Raw genomic sequence first — 21,899 nt, 5'->3', positions numbered from 1 at the left:
TGGGGCTTTCCCTCCGCCCGCCCCACAGCCAGCCAGGGAGAAGGGAGACGTTCCTTCTAGCCAGCTGGCTGTGAGGCGGGCGGAGGGAAAGCCCCAGAGCCGCACAAAGCGTTTGGCTGGCTTTCCCTCTGCCCGCCCCACAGCCAGCCGGCTAGAAGGGACGTCTCCCTCTGGGCGGTGAGCAATTGGAGGGCGGCTCCAGCAGGATGGAGACTCTGGCCGCAGCACAGGGCGGCATGGTGGAGGCGGCGCTGCCAGCGAGGCTCTGGAGGGCGGCGCTCCGGCAGGGAAGAGGCTCCAGCCGTGGCGCGGCATGGCGGAGGTGGACGAGAGCGCCGTGCCCAGCCTCCGCCTCTTCTTTGGCACCCTCCAGAACGTGACGCCTCTGACGACCGCTTCGCCGGCCCTGCTTCTGGGGGGGGGCAGCTGCCCCCTCCTGCCCCCTGCCTACGCCCATGCCTCTGAGGAATCTCTGGGATCTCTAAAACACAGTCAGCAGACCCACTCTAAAGAGGTCCTCAATCAGTAACAAGAAGATTCACTGGCAGCATTTCTGTTGCTCAAGGCTCTGACCTACCTGTTTTGTTTCTCTTTCACTCTCATCCCTTGCTGAACGTGGAGATAATACAGTATACTGTACTTCCTGCAATTGCAAGCTCAGGGTATTTTGTTTTCTAATGAACATTGAATTTCTATATCTACACCCAGGCACTTGGCTACCACCCAGTAAGTTTTACGCTGTGAAAATGGGAGATGTAGGGGTGGCTAGAGCCTTTTGCTAGGATCCTAAAGTAACTGAATTCTGGGATTATGAAGTAGCCAGAGTGTACAGCTTTTTGCCATCAAGCTTCCTGGGGTGAGCTTCAGCTGTGAAGGAAGCGGGCAAAACAGTGACCAGGAAGAGATGCCATACTGGACTTTATAAATCACACTAGTACCATAAATTGCTTGTACCTCTTCTATGAGTGCGAGATTTGTGCTTCCTTTAATGGTTTTCATGTGCAAAGAAGCTGGTACATCAGTTGATGTGGCACAGCTTGCACCCCTTCTTCATGGGCAGAAGATGCAGGGAAAATGGCCAATGCAGTTGCGGGTGTAGGGGCTTTGTGGCTGCAAATGCATCCCTTTCCTGTCATGGTGATTTTTTTTACCTTCTCCAGACCAGCCTTTCCTAACCTGGGGCCCTTCTGCTCTTTGGGACCACAACTCCCATTAGCCCCAGCTAGTTATAGTACAAAATATCTGGGGGGCACACCATCTTGGGGAAGGCTGGCTTAGACTGCTATGCCTCTGGCTTCCACTTAGTCAAGGAGTGTACTGGGAGCTTTGCTTTTCATTGCCTGTTAATATCTTCTGAATGGCAGGAAACCTGAACAAAAGAGTGGGAAGAAGAATTGGGTATACTGTAATCTGCATTGGCACACTGGTAAGTGGATTAAAAAAGAATCATAGAATTGTAGATTTGGAAGGGACTCTGAGGGTCATCTAGTCCAAACCCTTGCGGTGCAAGAATCTAACAGTCTAACAACACAGGCATGCCTTTTCTACTACTTGTTCAAGAATCTTGAATCTAGCTTCAGGCTTGAGGTGGTCAATAATGTTTGGTTTCTAAAGGAGACTTTCATAGAGGCACTGTTGCCTGTGGTGTGCACTGCTATCAAAATTCTGTGCTGGTTTTCATTCTGTTTTAAGAACTGCCTGGCTGGAGATGACAGTGGGATGAGGATGATGATGATGACGACGACGGGTAGTTGGGTTCTACTATATCAGGTCTGCTAAAACTAATGGCCTAGATCTTGAGTTCTCATCAGTGGATCCAACAGGATGCTCCCTCTGGAGGAGGTGGGAGAAGCTGTTTTCACTGCCGCTCCCTGCAACTCTCTGTGCACCTGCTAATCTGCTCCAAAGAATTGAAAAACTCTCCAGAACAGTCTTAGGGCTAGGGGTTGCAGGAACTGTAATAATAATAATAATAATAATAATAATAATAATAATAATAATAATAATGCCTCCCTGCTCCCACATGCTGAATTGCTCAGGATCCAAGCTATTCCGACTCCCAAGTTCAGTGAAACAAATTTAGAACCGGCTGAAGCAGAACAAAGAGGGAAGGCCCTTTAAGCCTGGCAATGTGGCTGGAGATGTCGCAGTTTATTTGCTAACTTCATATCCCTGATTTCATTAAGTTCAGTGCTTTACAGTTTGCTCTGGCAAAAAAAAAAAGTCCCACCATATTAGGTAAGCTTGTTATGTTGGGTGCAATGAAGAACAGCTGTGGAATAAATGCATACATAATATCCATTGCCAATTTGGAAAGCGGCGCCAAGACCTTGACTCGTTTGAAAGGAGGAAAGGGGACTGTTAAGGCAGGTGGCAGGCTGTTTATTTTACACCTTGTTAATTGCTGACTGCTGATTTATATTTCAGTGGTAGGGCTTGATAAAAGGAGAAAAATCCTCTTTTATGTACACCAGTTTTGTTAGTGAGGCCCAGGAGGAAACTCTTTGCACCTTTCCACTGAGCATGGCAAGTTTTTGGCACCATTAGACATCCTAAAGTTGGGGGATGGGAGGCGTGCAACAACTAGCATGATATAAGCAAACATGTTTCTTGGAAGCTAACTGTAATTCTGAAACTGGCGAGCAAAATTTCCACAAATCCCTGTTCAGTGGCATTCAGGCATTGAGCTGGCATGTTGCTAATTTCCACCCTGAAGTTGGCTTTATGGTTTTGTTTTGTGTAGGCAAAAGACACACCGTTTCTTGTCTTTATTGCTTGTTTCCAGAGCTAGAATCCCAAACTGAGCTGCTTTAAGCCATCTAGGCATGTCCCTGGTATACACAGCTAAGTGCGGCACACATCTGTTCCATGTGTTACATCTGCATTTTGTAGAATGCTTCCCAAAATCTCCAGTGCACTATGGTAAGCCAAGAATAAATAAATACTAAAGCAGCCTGCGCTACTAATCTGCATCCTTGTAATTGGGTGACCAGATGCAAAAGAGAGTGGTGCTTTGCACCTTTCCTCTGAATGCAACATTTCTCGTTACTTTTTGTGAAGTCCCATCTGTCCAAATTCTATTGTTCAGATGACTATTAAAGGTGCACGGCCCCCTGCCATCTCCTTAGCATCTGGCCACTCTACCTGTTTGGCTGATCTTGCCAAAAGCTGGTAACAGAACCAGTGATGTGGGGCAGAAGAAATTTCGGAACTCTCCCTAGGGTTTTACTTTTCCATGGGAGATAATCCATTTTGACAATTTCACAACTCCATTTAGTAACAATGAATGGATGCCGATTGCAAATACAATATTGGCAGTTTCATTTATAAAAAAAGCAACATAAAACGTTGTTTGCTAAATGCAGGGGAAATAAACATGCTAAATTGGATCACAGTGGTATCAGAAAGTTTTCCCATGCAAACCAGAAATTACCCAGTGCAGATTTACTGTAATTGGCACAGGTCCCCCCCCCCCGAAAGGCCAAACAAATACCGAGAAGCTTAATGTCTCAGCTCACATCCATATCGTACATTTAAAGCACACAACTTCCCTCAAAGAATCCTGGGAGCTATGGCCTGTTAAGGGTCCTGGGAATTGTAGCTCAGTGAGGGATAAAGCTGCAGTTCCACGATTGTTAAAGTGGTGTAAATGTGCTTTAAATGTATGCTCTGGTTATCTCCCGCTTGGACTGCTACGGTACAATGCGCTCTATGTGGGGCTACCTTTGAAGGTGACCCAGAAACTGCAATTAATCCAGAATGCGGCAGCTAGACCAGTGACTGGGAGTGGCCACCGGGACCACATAACACCGGTCCTGAGAGATCTACGTTGACTCCCAGTACGTTTCCGAGCACGATTCAAAGTGTTGGTGCTGACCTTTAAAGCCCTAAATGGCCTTGGTCCTGTATATCAGAAGGAGCGTCTCCACCCCCATCGTTCAGCCCCCCCCCCTGAGATCCAGTGGCGAGGGCCTTCCGGCGGTTCCCTCATTGCGAGAAGTGAGGTTACAGGGAACCAGACAGAGGGCCTTCTCGGTAGTGGCACCCGCCCTGTGGAATGCCCTCCCACCAGATGTCAAGGAAATAAGCAGCTATCCTATTTTTAAAATATATCTGAAGGCAGCCCTGTTTAGGGAAGTTTTTAATACAGTGGTGCCTCGCTAGACGAATTTAATTCGTTCCACGGGTCTTTTCTTATAATGAAAAATTCGTCTAGCGAATCCCATAGGAATGCATTGATTTTTTTTTGGATTTTTTTTTGCCCATAGGAACACATTAATTGAATTTCAATGCATTCCTATGGGAAACCGCGATTCGCTAGACGATTTTTTCGCAAAACGAATTCGTCTAGCGAGGCAACCTCCGCTCGAAAAAATCCTTTCGTTAAGCGGAAATTTCGTTAAGCAGGGCATTCGTTAAGCGAGGCACCACTGTATTTAATGCTGTATTGTTTTTAACACTTGATTGGGAGCCACTCAGAGTGGCCGGGGAAACCCAGGCAGATGGGCAGGGTATAAATAATAAACAAACAAACAAACAAACAAACAAACAATTTATTTATTATGTTGCAATTGTGACGTCGGGATCAACACAGGTGTGCTGCATAGCCTCATTTCCCCAAAGTGTTCTCTATTCTGCTAGTTGAGGAAAAGGCCTGAAATTAATTAGTCTGCAATCTGAATCTTCAGGAATCTTTTTTAGGATCAAGGCAGGGATATAGAAGAAGCTACTCTACACACCAATGCAAAGCAGCAGAGCTATGCTGCTGTGTATGTCATGGCTGGCCTTTTTAAAATAATGATGATACCAGTCCCAGGAAAACTAGTTTTAAAATACCCATTTTACTGTGGAAAGGAGATATAATATATACATATAATGTTGAAGCAATATATATTTTGTTTTAAAGTAAATTTGAACCTATTCCCCTGCTGATACTCATGGTGGCACAGCATAAATTATAAATGTAGTATAGCTGCAGAGGATGCACACCTGGGAAATAGTGCTGATTATCCCCCCCCCCCCCGGGTAATATTTATTTTTGAAAGCACATTCAAGTGAATCAGTGAATGCTTCCAACTGGGACAATTGCTCAGAGGCTCAAATCTAGGAGCCCTCAATTTAAGACAATAGCACAATATCTAGTTCAGATAATGGATTTGAGATGGGGAGGGCAACCTTCTGGTGAAGAGTGATAGTTTTCAAAAGGCGGGGCCAGGATTGTACTTTGCAGCTAAAGTTGTTTTTTTGGGGGGTGTACTGCTTTAAGGAATAAAAAACAACCATTTAAAAAGAGGGAAAGGATCACTGAAAGGGCGGGGCACTGCTATAGGGTGGGGGTGATGTTCCCAAGGTTTTATTTTTAAAAGGGCTGCTGTGGTTGATGCGGAATAGCAGGAAACATTCAGCCCCCAAATAAGCAATGGCAGCAAAGGGTGGGCTTGAGTTGCATCACTGATCACTACTAATGTCACAAACTCTCTGCATCTGAGCTCAGTGATGTTGGCACAGCTAGGTTCCTCTTGGAAGAGCAGCGGTGTGGTTTACAATAAGGGGGGAAAGAACAAAGAGTCAAGGGCTCTTAAACATAAAACAACTCAATGCACATATACAGATAATACAAATAACCACCTAATAATACTGATGATGATGAGCATTAACACTAAAAATAATAAGCAGTGTGGTCTAGTAATGAACAGTCAAGTTGCTTAAGCTTGATTTGAAGCCCTAAACAGTTATCTATAGGAACACCTTCTCTCTTTCTTTCTCTCCCCACCCCCACCCCATTCAGAGCTAAAGCAGGTGCCAAACAGAGAAAATGCCTTTTTGGCTATGGTCTCCCATTTAGGGAACCCCCCCCCCCAAGGGAGACTTGGCTGGCACCAACGTTGTCTTCTTTTGAGGTACAAGCAAAACCCATTTTATTCTCCCAGTCTTTTAGATAGTGAGGCACTTAAAAATCTTTCCAGTTTGCTGTCTTTATTTTCCTGCTTGGTGCTTTGAAAAAAGCAACATCAGTAGCAGGCAGTTGTTTTGACAAGAGCTGTTCTGTCTATGCTCAGAGACAACTTGGTTAGTCCAAATATGCCAGAGCTGGCACAGAAAATAAGTTTCATGGGTGAATTCGCGTATTCTGGAGCTCAGTTACGACCCCTGCATGTGGGGAGGTGGCACCACTGCCACCTTATTTATACTGACACAGAAATGGAAGGACGTATTGGAAAAATGGAATCCAGCCTGTGATTTTTATCTTGTGATAATTTGAGATCACAAACTGATTGGCAGTTCAGAAGCTTAAGGCTGTATTTCAAAATGCACATTTCAAAGGTATGTTGGCAGTTGTATTTGTACAGCTTGATTCTTTCTGATGCAGGGGGAGAAGATATAATCTTCACAAGAGCTCTGAAGCTGCTTAATGACAGCTTTTAGTGATATTTTTGGGCTTTGTTTTAAAGCAAAGCTGCCATTTTGACTTGTCTTTGGCTGAATTATCCTGTGCTGTCTGACATGCCCTTTCTAACAGCAAAGCTGTTATTATGCCAGTATATTGCTGACTAATTGTGACCACCGTCTGCTTGCGCACAGATTCTTAGAAGATGACTAAAAGACCCTCCCCACCCCCTTGGAGGGACATAAAGAAGGCTGGCTTTCTTCCTCCTTTCCTTTATATTGCAATCCCTTCCTTCAGGTAGGCCTGCCTTGGGTTAATGAATAGAAAATAGCTAAACCTCTGTTGTATTGCTCCTTGCAAAGGACAGAAGAGTGCTTATGGAAATCTCTAGTCTTACTTGTCAAGTGAGTGGTGCACAGTGAATATGCAGGAGTGGTCTCTTTTCAGAGCTTGATTCGGTTTCCTGTCTGTAGTTGATCGCAAAGCTTTTTTATTAGCTCCAAATGGAAAATAGGGCACATTCATTTTTCTAGAAAAAGAGATTCCAGAACTTTTTCTAGAAAAAGAGGTTCCAGAACTCACCATGAACACCTCCCTCTTTCTCTTAGAAAGACGATGGCACCCACCTTTGAGAGGTGCCAGAACTCACCAGAAAGGTTCCAGAACTGAGTTCCGAAGAGTTTCCCCCTGAAAAAAAGCCCTGGGGAATATGCACGCCTGCCTGGCTGTGCTCCTGAAATACTGAGAGATGGAGAAAGCCTTGCATAAATTAAAGTGACTGGACCAATAGTCATTCATTCTCTCTCCTCCCCAGCCTTCTCCACTTGAAACCCCTGAGAACTGAAATTTAGTGCAGAGGCAAGAGATCTCCAAAAGATTTTTTTTTGCCCCCCCCCCTTTCCAAACTATGTTTCACACAGGGGGAAAAATGACAGTTAAGCAGGTATATAACAGTTATATAACTTTGTCCATAGATCTGCATAGGAGAAAATGTTTCTCTTTCAGGTAGCTCCTCCTTGGACTTGCAGGATACTGATATGCCATTTCATTTAGGTTTTGATATAAAAGGCTCTGAAAATCACTCCACTTAAAAAAAGTTTCCACTGACACCCGCTTTTTCAGCAGTTTAGAAGCTGAATTGCTGCCCTGGGCTGGATAGGAGATGCACTGTGGGCTGCTTTTTAGCCAGTGACCATGACTTATGTAGGCAATGAATCCAGGCGGAAACCATCAAGAGGAGCAGTGGATTTCAAACATCGGGCTGTTCTGTCTCTCAGACAGCTGTGGTTGCAGCTTTTGTTGCCACCCCCACCCCCACCCCCACCCTCACTCTCTCCTGAGTGTTGTGTACTTAAATCCTTGGGAAAGTGCCCAAATGAGCTTGCCATTTTGGCGAGCAGTTGCTCCAGCAGCGAGGTGGAGCGAGATGGAAGTATATCATCTGTTTTTTCTTCCTAACGCAAACAAGTTGGCAAATACTGGTCTGTGAGTTAAATCTCCTGCTTCCCTGCTTTAACATCCCAGTACTAATCCTCTTGATTGACACTAATATATTAACTGGCAGACTGAACCCTTTGTTCCTTTTTTCTCACTGCAAGGAACTATTTTGAACGGCTTTCCCCATTCCCTCTTCTTTCCTACGTCCATGTTGTCAGTGATCGCGCTTATGCAGCCAAAACAGCACCACCCATACATGAAGGTAGGGGTGGGCAGCGGTGGAATATGATCTGTTGTAACCCTGACCTGTCTTCTTCTCTCTCATTTGCAAGTGAGGTTCAGTCTGAGTCCAGGCGGCCCCCGCAGGAGAGCTAACGCTATATTAAACTTTGTGTATGGCAATGAAGCCCAACTGTGTGACAGGCTTGTGAGTGACAACCAGGCTCTGAAATGACAGCCTTTGCAAGTAGAGCCTGAAATCTGGAGTGAGTTCACGTTTCAGCAAGGTACAGAAACGAAGGAGGGGACAAATAGGTGAACCAAAGGAGGCTGATTTGAACCCAGCCATTTATGAAACTAATGCTTGAAATGTTAGGACACCAGAAATGTAATATGGATGATTGGCTTCCCAAATTGACCAGACGAAATCTCAGGCAGTTGTACATATTATAAAACAGATTTATTAAAACATTTATTGCAATAAATGGTGGCAGTGAGAATGAGTTTCTCATTCTGCCCGACCCATGGGCATACACAGAGTGCTTTTATACCTTTTTGACAGAGTGAAGTGAAGATCAGCCTTTCTGCAGTACTTCATCAACCAATCAAGAGAGAGCACCCCAAGATGCAAAGTCACCCGCCCAACTCTACTAGGTGGCGTTATGTACCTGGTACCTTCATACACATGTCTATGTGGAATTTTACAGGCACAATTGTGGTTGTGCTCTACTTATAATTTGCGGTGGGCTACATCCTCTTGCTCTTGTGGTTTATGCTAGAATTTCTTAGAAGTGCTGTGTGTGGTTAGATCTTTGCATTAGATGTGCAAACATGCTGTGCCTGTGTGCAAAGTGCTGTCTAATTTACTTTCTATCAGAGGCAGAGAGATTTAGAAAATGGAGTTCCTCTTGCTTTTAGGGCCTGCATGGTCTGACCAGGATTATTCTGGCCCTGGTCATTGCCACCCTATAGTATAACCCCTCCAATGTTAGATTTGTTCTGTCTAGTGGCTTAAAAAACCGAAACCAAAAGAAGAATTAAACAAAAACACAAGCTCAGATGCTTCTTTGTGCAGTATTAATGGGCATGGCATTGGCTTCTCTTGACAAATTAAGCATGTCACTTTGAGTGGCCTTAGGGTGATAGACGCTGCTCAGCGTGGTGGGTCTCTCACCTTAAGCATGCATTAAGGAGACATGCTCGGTCTTGCAAGAGATAGTGAAGCTATTGCTCTGTGAATCCAGGAACCATAGGGGTCCTGTGCTTAAAGCACTGCTCTTAAAATCACTTTCTCTCTCTCTCTCTCTCTCTCTCTCCTCTCTCTCTCTCTCTCTCTCTCTCTGCAGTGGGGCACTCTGTAGAACAGCAAATTGCTCTTCGTTGTGTTCTTCTCAAAATGGACTTTTTTGGGTCTTAAAGCAACTGCTGTGCCTGCACAGTAACGACTTTTGCAAAAGGTTTTTTTTATTACAGAGTTTAGAAACTATTATAGTCTAATGGGTAAATAGGAGGAAAGCCCTTAAGCCCGTCCATTGCCTTTATAAATATGGATTTTGCTTCTTTTGTGTCTCTGGCGTATGTGTTTCATTAAAGTGCTGCTGCTGTAATTTATCTGCAGCACACTGACTGAGAGGATGGGTACAGGTGGGGGAGGCGGGCGACAGTGCTGGATGTGTTTCACGCACTTCAAAACTATTAGCGAAGAAGGGATGAAGCCGATTTGTGAGATGCATTACTGGGGGCGGAGGGGGGGAATGGGAAGTGTTCGAGACTGGCACTTTTATCAGGGACTGACACATTGGCAAAGGTTTTGTAAAGCTTTTTGGCAGCACAGAGAACTTCAGACAAGCAATCCAGGCTCTCCCTTTAAAATTAAGGGGTTTACAAGGCTAGGCCCACTGAAATTAGTAAGCATGACTTTAACAGTTCTGTGGACATATAATAACTGATTGAACATGACTAAGTTAAGTCCATTAATTTCTGAGTAAAACTTAGCTAAATACCACCCATTGTGGATAAACACTGGACTATAACACAGCCACAGTATGTTCTCTGTGCACGAAACCCTTCATCCCTCCCTGCAAAAAAGGGGTGGGGGGACAAAAGAGGGGAGAAATGAAATGAAAGGGAAATGGGAAATCTTTTAAAGTTTAAAGATGGCTAGCAAACAGGACAAGTTTTACTAAAAGCATGCTAATTTGTCCTACCTTTGCCAAGGCTGTCTGCTTGCAGCTTGTGCCTAATGCTCCTGGGGAGGAAAAGTGTGGACCCAGGAGGAGGTTGTGAGCTGTGTTCGGGAGCATATTTAGATGGTGAATGTGGGTCTTTGGTGAACTAGAACAGACAGGCTGCAATGCTGTGCTTACTTGGAAGTCTTTCTTCTCCCCCAGAAGCTTCTCCAGAGGGTTGGGAGGCCACGCAGAACAGCATGGGAAAGATGGAATTTGTGCAAATGGCCTCCGTCCTCCAGGGAACATCTGCTGGATCTCAATCCTGATCTCCGTCCTTTCCGCAAACAGAATAAATCCTTTCCATCCACAGAAGAGCAGCTCTTGAATCCATGAGGAGCAGCCTGCTTTAAAGCCCTTCACTTTGCCTAGTCCTGCTAAGAGAGTTTTAACATTTAATTTATTGTCTGTTGACAAGGCATGCCATTTCTCTGCGCATAGTAATATAGTGGTATGAGCTGCATGTTAGAACTCTGGTGCTCCTGGGGTGCATGATTAAATCACGTAGCCCAGCACATCAGGGAACAAGTTATTTAGGAGTTTCTTCTGAAGGGTGGCAGCAGCTCCTCTCTCTGATCTGATCTGGAGCTGCTGCTATACTTTCCTTTGGAAGGTGGGAATAATAAAATAATGTTTTGATCAGGAGGTCACATGATAAAGCTTTCTAGTGATTGAGAAACCCTTCCCTGACAATAGATTGATGGCTACTAAGAGAAGTGCACAGAAAATGATTATTTTGCATTTGTGATATTTTTACAGCAATGAACTCTCTCTCTCTCTCGTGTGTGTGTTTGTGAATAAACATAAGTTTGATCAGAGTTTCAGTTCTGGAGATTAGCTTCACCTTGCTTATTGCCTGTCCAAAAATGTGCCTCACAGCTGCCTGTCCTTCAAGTCATTTTTTGGGAAATGGAGAACCTCTTCCAGCTTTGCATCAGCATGAAAGTAGCATTTGTCAATTTTCTTTTAATCGTTTCTTGAAGTTCTTCAATGTCTTACAAATGTGTTCACGCCTCTGGGTTATTTGCATGCTGATTACCGTTATCACTTAATAACCTGAACTTGTGAAATTGGTAGCATCAGTCATCCCATGATAAGTCTGTCACTGGAGTCCAATCCAGGTAGTGAGAGAGCCTGCAGACTGTGTTCTGAGTGAGACCAAGAGACCTGTGAAAAGGGGGAGACAGGGGAGGTTCAAGGAGAGTAAGAAAAATGACTAGGGATCCAGCAGTGTCCTTTCCTTCCTCTGCAATCACTCTGCAGATGGTTTTGATTAAATGGCAGGTCACAATACCGTGTGATGATGATGCTCATCTTTTCCAGCCTCATAATTCACTCTTATCAGCTTACCTCTTCCTTTTCCCCCCACTGGTGAGTGGTCAGTTTGCCACTGTAGCTGACACAGGCCCTACCTGCACTATACATGTGAAGCAGTAGCATACCACTTGAACCAGTTGTGGCTTCCTCCAAAGGATCCTGGGAACTGTAGTCTGTTTGGGTGCTGAGAGTCACAGAGCTACAATTCCCCAAGTGGTTTCACAATCCATCCCTTTAAGCATTTGGCTATCCTGTCCCTGCTGAGCTTCTCTGGTCATACACAGCACCCGCAGTTGTGGACTGTTTTCAACTGTGGGTTGAACTCCTGATTGCTGATGGAGAGCCTGTTTTGTCCGCAAAAGGCAGTTAATAAGTATTTTCTTAAATTCTGTGGGTTAAGTAGTGAATTTAATTTCCATGATGAAAGGAAACTCCTTTCTAGCAAAACACTTCCCCTTCCCTTCTGAATGTCTTGTAATTATCAGATTAAATGAAGTTATTTTTTTAAAAAGGGCTTTGCACATTATACAATTAAAAAGCTTTAATTGCATAATGTAAATGTGGAATGGTGGTGGGGGAGAGATTAATAGTTGTTACTGCCGTGCAGCAATAGACAGAGAATGTAAAAAGCCAAGGTGTAGAAAATAGCTTTGCAGGGTGTTATGTACTGGTGATTGGTCTCTCGACTCCCAGTATATTTCACAGGGTTTGAGTTAAAGTGAATACAAGAAGAAGCTGCTGGATCAGGCCAGTGGCCCATCTAGTCCAGCATCCAATTCTCACAGCAGGTGTCCAGATGTCTGTGGGAAACCCACAAGCAGGATTCCAGCACAAAGAACACTCTCCCCTCCTGTGGTTTCCAGCTACTGCTATTTGGAGACATGAAGCCTCTGGCAGTAGAGGGAGAACATGGCCATCATGGCATCCTTGTGCTCCATGAATTTGTCTAATCCTCTTTTAAAGCCATCCTAGCTGCTGGCCAGCACTGCCTCCTGTGGGAGCGAGTTCCTTGGTTTAATTATGCACTGCACGAACAAGTACCTTATCTATCCTGAATCTTTCAACATTCAGCTTCCTTGGATGTTCGTTAGCTCTAGCATAATGAGAGAAGGAAAGAAACCTTTTCCTAGCCACTTTCTCCATGCCATGCAAGCCTTTATAAACTTCTATTATGCCCCTTGTTTTGTGCCTTTTCTCTAAACTAAAAAGTCCCCTCTTACTGAATGAAATCCAGTAGGGACAAATGTAAGGTTTTGCATTTAGGCAGGAAGAACCAGATGCACAAATATAAGATGGGGGACACATGGCTTACTAATAGTACCGTACATGTGAAAAGGATTTAGGGGTCTTAGTAGACCACAAGCTTAAGAGTCAAAAGTGTGATGCAGCAGCAGCAAAAAAAAAGCTAATGCTATTCTGGGCTGCATTGACAGAAGTATAGTGTCCAGGTCAAGGGAAGTCCATAGTACCACTCCATTCTGCCTTGGACAGGCTACATCAGGAGTACTGAGTCCAGTTCTGGGCACCACAATCTAAGAAGGATATTGACAAGCTGGAATGTGTGCAGAGGAGGGCAACCAGGATGATCAATGGTCAAAAAACCATGTCTTATGAGGAGCGCATGAAGGTGCTGGGTATGTCAAGCCTGGAAAACAGGAGATGAGATATGTTCACCGTATTCAAATATCTAAGGAGTTATCACTTGGAAGATAGAGCTAGCTTGTTTTCTCCTGCTCTGGAGGGTAGGACTCAAACCAATGGTTTTAAGTTACAAGAAAGGAGATTTCTACTAAACATCAGAAAGAACTTTCTGACAGTAAGAGCTGCTCAACAGTGGAACAGGAGGTATCTCGGGAGGTTGTGGCTCTTCTTCCTTGGAGGTTTTTAAGCAGAGATTGGAGGGTCATCTGTCATGGATGCACTAGCTGAGATTCCTGCATTGCAGGGGTTGGACTAGATGACCCTTGGGTTCCCTTTCAGCTCTATGATTCACCAAGGGACATGCATCAATATGGATGCTCTCTACTGTAATAGCATTACAAAAACATTTCTTCATGATCTACTGTTCTCTGAGGTCCATGGGCATTCTATTTACAGTATTAGCAGCCCTATGCTGTGTCCTACATGTATGGACATTGGGGAATGGCGTAGTTGATGGTAACTGTGGCCTTGTCCACACTTCTGCTTCTCCCATGCCTAGAATTGCCATTTGCTCTGATTGAGCACTGAAGAGCGGTTTTCCCTTGGGGGAAAGCAGTGGGACGAGAGGAAGTGTGGATAAGCCCTGTGTCAAGTTCTTAGTAGGGTTAAGCCTGGGATTTGGGACTCTTGACACCACCATGCTGCAGTTGGAATATGTTTTTACCCAGGAGAAATAGATGGTAGATGTTTTATTGTGTTTTTATATTTTGCTGGAAGCTGCCCAGAGTGGCTGGGCAACCTAGTCAGATGGGCAGCATATAATAATAATAATAATAATAATAATAATAATAATAATGATGATGATGATGATGATGATGATGATGCATCTGGCTGAGTTTGGTAATCACTGGAGGGGATATTAGAAGAAGAAATGTCACATCAAGTTGTGGAACAGATGTGTTGCCTGATACTTGCATTGCTGTGTTTAGGAACCCCTGGCATTCAGGCTTTTGCAAAACAAATGTACATTGTTTTCCCATTTGTTGTGTGCATCTTGTATGTCAACACTTAAGGCAGTTGCTGACAGGGATGCTCCATTTTCTGAGCATTTAATTTATGTATTATTTTTCTACCTTGGGAAAACGTGATGCTTCCTCAATAGCAATGGCACGGAATGCATTGTATGAAGTGTGGTTGCACATGTGTCCTTTTTATATAATATACTGGAGGTCTACTGTGTATCTTCTGCATTAATGCTGATGTTTGAGCCTAGGAATCGATGCCACGTGCGGCCCAAGGCAGGGGGATTGAGGTAGGGCAAAGTGCAAAAAATCAATTGGAGGTAGTTCTCTAAAAGCTTCCTAGCAATGGATCTGCTGCACCAGTATGATCAATGTTTGAAGTTTTGTTAAGTTCACCGAAGGAAGCTAGAATGTTGGTTGGAAAACCTAAAGCAATTACAGCGAGGGCCGAAGCATTTCCTCAGAAGTAAGTCCCATTTAGTTAAGCGGCACAGCAAATGTGTTTAGGATTGCAGGTGTAAAGAGTGCTATCCTAAGTGGATGTAGGTGTGTGCAAAGCATAAAATCTGCTGCCCCTTCCAAAGGCCTGCTGCTTTCTGCAGGCCAGGCCAGGAGCGGGTAGATGTGCATGGGGCAGACATGCCTTTCCACCCCTTTAAAAAATTGTTTTGGATCGGGTGGGGATTAATTAAACCAGCTCCAAGCTAGCATAAAGGCAGTGCCCCATCCTAGGGCCTTGGGTCCTTCAGATCCCAGACTGTCACCATCCTACCCCTGCCCCATCCCAGAAGTGCCATTTTGGGGCCCGACACTGACTCCTGGTGGTGAAAGAACTGCCAGTGGTGGATATTTCCTTGGGGACCTCCAGGGTGAAGGATGCCTGCCCTGCTGGTGGAGCTCTTCTCCTTTGCACAATCCTAACCCCTTCCAGCCAGCATATCTGGAGGTTAGGATTGTTCTGTGGAAGGGGCTGTTGCTGAACGTTGCATGTTATATACTCTTCCTTTATCTTTATAGCCCCATGTTGCCCATTTTCTGATATTACCTTGCATTTTAGGAGATTTGAAACAAGGCCTGGCTTTAGCCTTTGATGATTAAATTAAAGGAAGAGTGTGAGGCGGACAATCAGGTGGTTTTAAAATCTGGATCTATTAATATTCTGTTTTAATAGCAGATTTGATTATCTCTTTCTACAAATCCTATTTAAAAGGAAATCTGAATTTAATTCAAGCGTAAAGTTCCCAAAACTTGAATTCCCTTTCCGTTTATCAAATCCTGAATTAAAAGTTGCTTTTTATGTATAGTAGAGTTATGGGAGGAAATGTCTGACCTTCACAATTACTGCATTATGAATACGTTGTGTGTTGTATTTGTGGGAGGGACGGAGGTGGCACTGTGGTCTAAATCACTGAGCCCCTTGGGCTTGCTAATCGGACGGTCGGCAGTTCGAATCTCTGCGACGGGGTGAGCTCCTGTTGCTCTGTCCCAGCTCCTGCTAACCTAGCAGTTCTAAAGCACGCCAGTGCAAGTAGATAAATAGGTACCGCTGTGGCAGGAAGGTAAATGGCGTTTCCGTGCGCTCTGGCACTCGTCACGGCCCTCCGTGCACCAGTAGTGGTTTAGTCATGCTGGCCACATGACCCGGGAAAATGTCTGCGGACAAACGCCTGCTCCCTTGGCCTGAAAGCGAGATGAGTGCCACAACCCCATAGTTGCCTTTGACTGGACTTAACCATCCAAGGGTCCTTTGCCTTTTACCTTTTGCATTTGTGGGATTCCTACTATAGACGGGGACTAGCAAGCCAGTGCAGGGACTTGGAGTCCTGAGATGCTATCCTGTGTCTCACTAGTGCCGTCCACAGAGCCAGTGCAGCTGAGTACTATCTGCCTGAAGGCAGAGGTAATTTCCTACTGAACTTACCAGCCAAGGTTAAGGTGTTGGAAGCAAGCGGCCCCTGTGGGCTTGTAAGAAGGGCTTGTGAACTCACTCTAGACCTTTAAATTTAATGAGTTCTTAACCGAATAGTTAAGCCGTCAAAATATTATTAGAATCTCCATACATGTTTTCTGGCTATCTGATGTAGACAATGATTAAGCCTTGCCTTTTACAAGGATTGCTTGGAACAAGAGGCCGAGGAGAAGCATGCTGGCAGCACCGAACACCTTTCATGGGGCAGCGGCAATTAAAATCTGATTTAGAAGCTCCATTTAAAACTGAGCAGTGGAGAATCTTAAGAGATGAGAAGGGCATTCTTCAACTTCATTTCCGGGGGACGGGGGAGTTTCAAAGGAAAACCTGTTTGCTAAACTTTAAAGAAGCACATCTTAATTTTAAAAGCAAATGTTCAAACATTTATTTATTATTTATTTTTGATGATGCAAAAAAAGTATTTTCTAATGGAGGGAGGATTTCTTTCTTTTATTTTCTTTCTTTTTTACCAGGTACTGTACAGAAATCCTTCCGACCTGCATCTGTTCTAGTGAGTTCCCTAATGCTGCATGTGGCTGCTTGGTGTCTTTCCTTAAAGAAGCTGCATTTCTAATGCAGTGGGGGAAGGTGGTGGTGGGGAAATACTTCACATCTGTTACCCTTTGCCTCGGAGATACTTGGATCCTGCCAGAATCCTTTCCCTAAATCTATTCTCTCCCTGCCCCCCGTTTAGTTTTAAGAAAATTACTGATTTACCAACTTTACAAGGAATTAAAAACAACAGACAACTGGCTTGTTGACTTGAAAGCTGCTTTGCCACTGCCAATTCTCCTATTCCTGTTGAGCTGCCATAGTATTAATAGAGAAGAGCTTCAATTTTCTAGGGAAAAATTGAAAGGTGTTCATGTTTTATATTAATTTGTTAGAACATTTAGAACATCCTGGATTTTGACTTTCAGACATCTCCTAAAGCCCTTTTTTATGTCAACAGGCCTATGCAATAGCTTACAATTTTCTAGAGTAGCCAATCATTTTAATGATTGTCCAGTGTCGCTTTTAAAGGGCTTTATGTTGTACACTGCCCCAGCGTTTTGCGAGACGGTGCTGCATAAATACTTTTATACATAAATATTTATAGCCTGCCATCCGTGTGAAAATACACCACTCAAGGCCATTTGCAACGTATAATAATGTGAAATTAATTAGAACGGCGCAAAACAATTAATGAAAGGGGCAGGGTCAGCAGTTTAGAAATCATTAAAACATTGTATGCTTAATGAATTAAAAGCCTGCACTATCCCTCACTGTTAGCCATGTTGATGGGTGTTTGTATTCCAGCAACATCCACAGGGCACCATGTTGTCTATCCCTGCTTGAAGGATTTTGAACCTGTCGTACTTTTCAGTGTATAAGACTAGGTTTGTTTATGATAATGTTAAAAATTGGGGGTCGTCTTATACACAGATAGTGAAGAGGGGGGGACGGGGGATTGGTTGCTTCCGCGAACAGGAGATTGTCATTGGCGATTGAGCAGCTGATTGGCGGCGAGAGGGTATACGATTAGTGGCCTCAGCGATGTGTGTGATTGTCAGTGTTGGTCTGGATGGTGAGCAAACCTCCCCCTAACTCTGGGCAATCTCCCCCCATTTTCTTAATTTGGAGTCCCCCTAAATAGAGGTCGTCTTATACATGGGGTGTGTGTTATACACGGAAAAATACGTTAAGTCATTCGGGGCTTTAAAGGCAATTTGCAACACTTTTGCTGCATGCAGGCATCCCCAAACCTCAGCCCTCCAGATGTTTTTGACTACAATTCCCATCTTCCCCGACCACTGGTCCTGTTAGTTAGGGATCATGGGAGTTGTAGGCCAAAACATCTGGAGGGCCGCAGTTTGGGGGTGCCTGGTATAATGTATATAAAAAAAGCAGATGCCATACAGCCATACAGAATCCAACAACATACCAAGGGGAGAGACTTGGGCTGAAATCCACATTTTGAAGTGCTCAGGGCTTTCCCTCCACTTCATCAAATATGATCTCCCACCATTCAAGGGCTATGCTCTCCTCTCCTATTTGCTTACCCCATAAGTTGACCCATACTGCCCTGCAAGTTGAAGGAAGGCCAACAGTACCACTTAGTCCCACTGCCATTTTCTTTCCTTTACCATCCTGCTTGCATCCAGTTTTTTAAAAATCAAAATCAAATCAAATACTGCTGTGCGTATTTGCCTCTTTAAAAGACCACCCCAAACTCTTTCTTGGCTTTGTAGAGCAGCAGTAGCTTTGAATGCCTCATGGAAAACGAATCATAAATGAAGTAAAGATTATTATTATTATTAATACGTAATAGCAATGATAGTGGCAGGGAAGAAGGGTAACATTTCCACAGAACTGGTGAAACTGTGACAAGGCTTGCCCCAGAGAGAGGGGAATGGAACAGAGAATGGTGTAGAAAATTCGCATCAGTGAAATTGCTAAGTTTCCCCCTGCCCTGTGACCACACAGGAGAAGTTGACATGCTTTAAAAAGCCTTTCCCAAATACGCACAAGTTCTCTATGGCAAATATGGTTGGTGAAGGTCAAAAAAAGAGAGGTTTTGCTAGAACACGCCTGTTGATAGGTGATCGCAAAAAAACGCAGGAAGGTCGACACTTGACTCTCCTTGTGGCCAACAAGCAGACTTCTGAAACTCAGAAACTTCAGTGATTAAGTAGTACAGTAAATAAATGCCTTTAAATAAATAAATAAATAAATAAATAAATAAATAAAAGTAAAGTGCATTTAAAGGCACACACCTGTCTTCCACCTACATATACCAATGGTAGGAAAGAGCCCCAAAAGCACTTTAAATGACAGTTTGAAATCTGTTTCAGGTAGTGCTTTTAATATACATGCCATTAACACACATTTGGCAAGGCATATTGGGAAGACAACCACTCATGGCTGTTCTGTAGTTCTCTATAATGAATTATTTTAAATGATCAACTGTTTGTCTTGTTTATAGCGGAAGGAAATAAAATCTGTGCCTAAGATAGATTCATGTTTTCCTTTCTAAACAAAATGTTATTGATTGTGTTTTTTAGCTGCATGCGAGAAAAATGAAAGAATCCCAACAGAATACAAAACTTCAATTTGCTTAGTATGTTTTCATAAACTTGCATTTCTGCTGATGTATCATATTCCAATCTACATTATTACAGGAGTAATATAAAGTGCGTTCAGCCACCCCTTTTTGTTGTGGCTTTGTGCAACCTTTCCTGTTATGTCACAACCACATCTAAATTAGATACGCATGTGTAAAACATCCTGTTGCAGACTTCTGCCCGTTTTGCCAAGCTGGAATGTAAAATTGGCAAGATTATCTCCCATTTAAAAATAGTTCTTGTTCTCGGGAAGTACATTGTAGTGCTGGGATAGCATAGTGGGTAGAATATGAGCCTCTTAATTTCAGGGTTGTGGGTTCGAGCCCCATGTTTGGCAAAAGATTCTTGTATTGCAATAGGGTTGAACTAGATCAGGGGTGGCCAACTCCCAAGAGACTGCGATCTACTCTCAGTGTTAAAAACTGGCACTGATCTACCCCCTTTTGGGGGCTCCAGGTCAAAGTTGTTGAGCTTCTTTTAGGGAAGAGGAAGGCCCATTTTTTTTAGGGGTTCAGGTCTACATTGCGTAGCTTTTTTAGGGAGGAGAAAAGCCAGTGATCTACCAGTGATCTACCACAGATGTCCAGTTATCTACCAGTAGATCACGATCTACCTGTTGGACGTGCCTGAACTAGATGACCCTTGTGGCCCCTTCCAACTCTATAATGTTATTATTTATTTACTGAATTTATATCCCGCCCTTCCTCCCAAAGGAGTCCATAGTGTTGGAAAGAGGGATTCTACAGTATGGAAAAGAGAAAGGAAGCAAATCTACTAAAGCAGAGAACGATATTCCTTTAAAGCATTTCAGCCCTGCCTTTATGCCCCCAAAGAGCACCCTCCCACCTGGCTTCCAGCAAATAGATACAATGATGTCTTCTTTACAAAGAACATTAAATAACCTCAGTTAAAACAGCAGGGAATATAAAACCAGGTCAGGTACAAATGCAACAACCAGCAGCGTGAGGATAAAAAAACACAAGGCAAATGAAAAACTTGACAAAATAATGAAAAGGTTTTCTCAGCCTACCTAAAAAGCAAAAGCAAGGGAGCCAGCTTAGAATATGTTGTAATTCTCCCTGCATTTGGTGGCACTAGCAAGAGATCAGGAACAGTCCACCTGCATTGGCCTTTTCTCATGAATTAGCTTGAGAGTAGTAGTAGTAGTAGTAGTCATGAAGCGTCGAACACCACTAAACAACTAAACAACAACAAAAGTAGTAGTAGTTGCTGCTGCTGCTGTAATGCTATAAAAGACAACTCTCACCCTCTTATTCTTCTGCCAGCCCATACCCTCGAAGAGCCACGATTTTCTAGGGACAGTCCTGGAATTATGAAAGCCAACCCGGCTTCTGATTTGATCCTGGAATGTCCCTATTTTCCCAGCCGGTGCCTCTACTGCCATGCTCAGGGAGGAGGAGCCAGCACTTGTCCCGAACAACAGTGGTGGCGGTGGCTGCCAGGGAGCACCCTGTTGCCTCTCCATGGCCGCTGCTGCTGGCCACCTCCCCTGGGCAGCCCGTAGTGGCTGTTGGAATGTGGGCAAGAGGCTGTGGCTGCCAAGGTCCAGGCCCTTGTGACGTGCCAGCTCTCTGAGGGGCAAGCAGGGGGCAGGGCTGTACTGGGCAGGAAGAAAGGGGGAGTGGAGAGCAAGGAGTATTGATTAACCAGAAATAAATGCTTTGTGCATCCGTGTCTAATCTTGCCCTTTTCTAAAACTTGTTTATTATTGTGTATTTCTCTTTTTATAAATCTACCAAAGAATCAAATCAGAATTTTTTCTCAGGATGGTGAAGGGTATGTGTGCTGTGTTCCATTGCTGTCGTGGTGGTGGCAGTTGCCCTTTTGATAGGAAATGCTCTGCAGGGGGTAGGGGGACAAAAAAATGGGGTGTTAAGGTCAAGGAGGGTCTGTTGCAGGGAGTGAGAAATGTTCCTATTTTCATCTGAGGAGTGTTGGTGGGTATGCCAGCCTATTGTGCTGGTTTTTCAATGCACTCACCCACTTCTACAAAAAGTAGTTAATTTGCATTTATATGCAGTTCTGAAAACCTTAGTTTTAAAAGCAAAACAAAAAATTAACCATGCTTAATTTAGGATATGGGGAAAAAAAGATTTCCCATGTTTCTGTGTCCTTTTGTACTATGAATGAAATTGTGCACTGAATGCTTTCTGATAAGAGTTAGTTATTGTATTTATTAGTTCTGTGTTAGAGGAAGTAGATAGAAGAAATGCCCTTAATGGAGGGACCAGAGTGACATCTTTTCCTGAGCTTGCCCTACTTTTTTTATTTAAAAACTCTGATATTTCTTCTTTACTGGCATGTGGCTGTCATTTCCAAAAGAGCCGCTTCCTTGGAGAGTGGATGTTCAGGTCCCAAGAAGAGCAGATTTCCTTGATTTCAGATCTGGCTTCTTTGCTCTCTGGGTACATGAAATTATTCTAAAAGGGATCTGCTAGAGCAAGAGAGCCATGAAAGAGATCAAACTTGAGAATGAATACCTATCACATTGTCCTAAGTTCTTTGAACCACCCCCCTTTATTAAAAACACAAAAAGGTAATTTACAAACTCAC

General features: G+C 43.8%; 1 protein-coding gene across 2 annotated transcripts in view; it reads left to right on the top strand.

Moving 5' to 3' along the window:
• Window positions 1-21,899, top strand: part of TSPAN4 (tetraspanin 4) — a 522,690-nt gene that overhangs the window by 13,047 nt on the left and 487,744 nt on the right. The gene's annotated exons all lie outside the window — the stretch shown is intronic.

Source organism: Zootoca vivipara, chromosome 1 (assembly GCF_963506605.1).
Source record: "Zootoca vivipara chromosome 1, rZooViv1.1, whole genome shotgun sequence".
NCBI lineage: Eukaryota > Metazoa > Chordata > Lepidosauria > Squamata > Lacertidae > Zootoca > Zootoca vivipara.
Note: the sequence above shows the minus strand (reverse complement) of the source record. Positions and strands in the feature narration are given on the sequence as shown.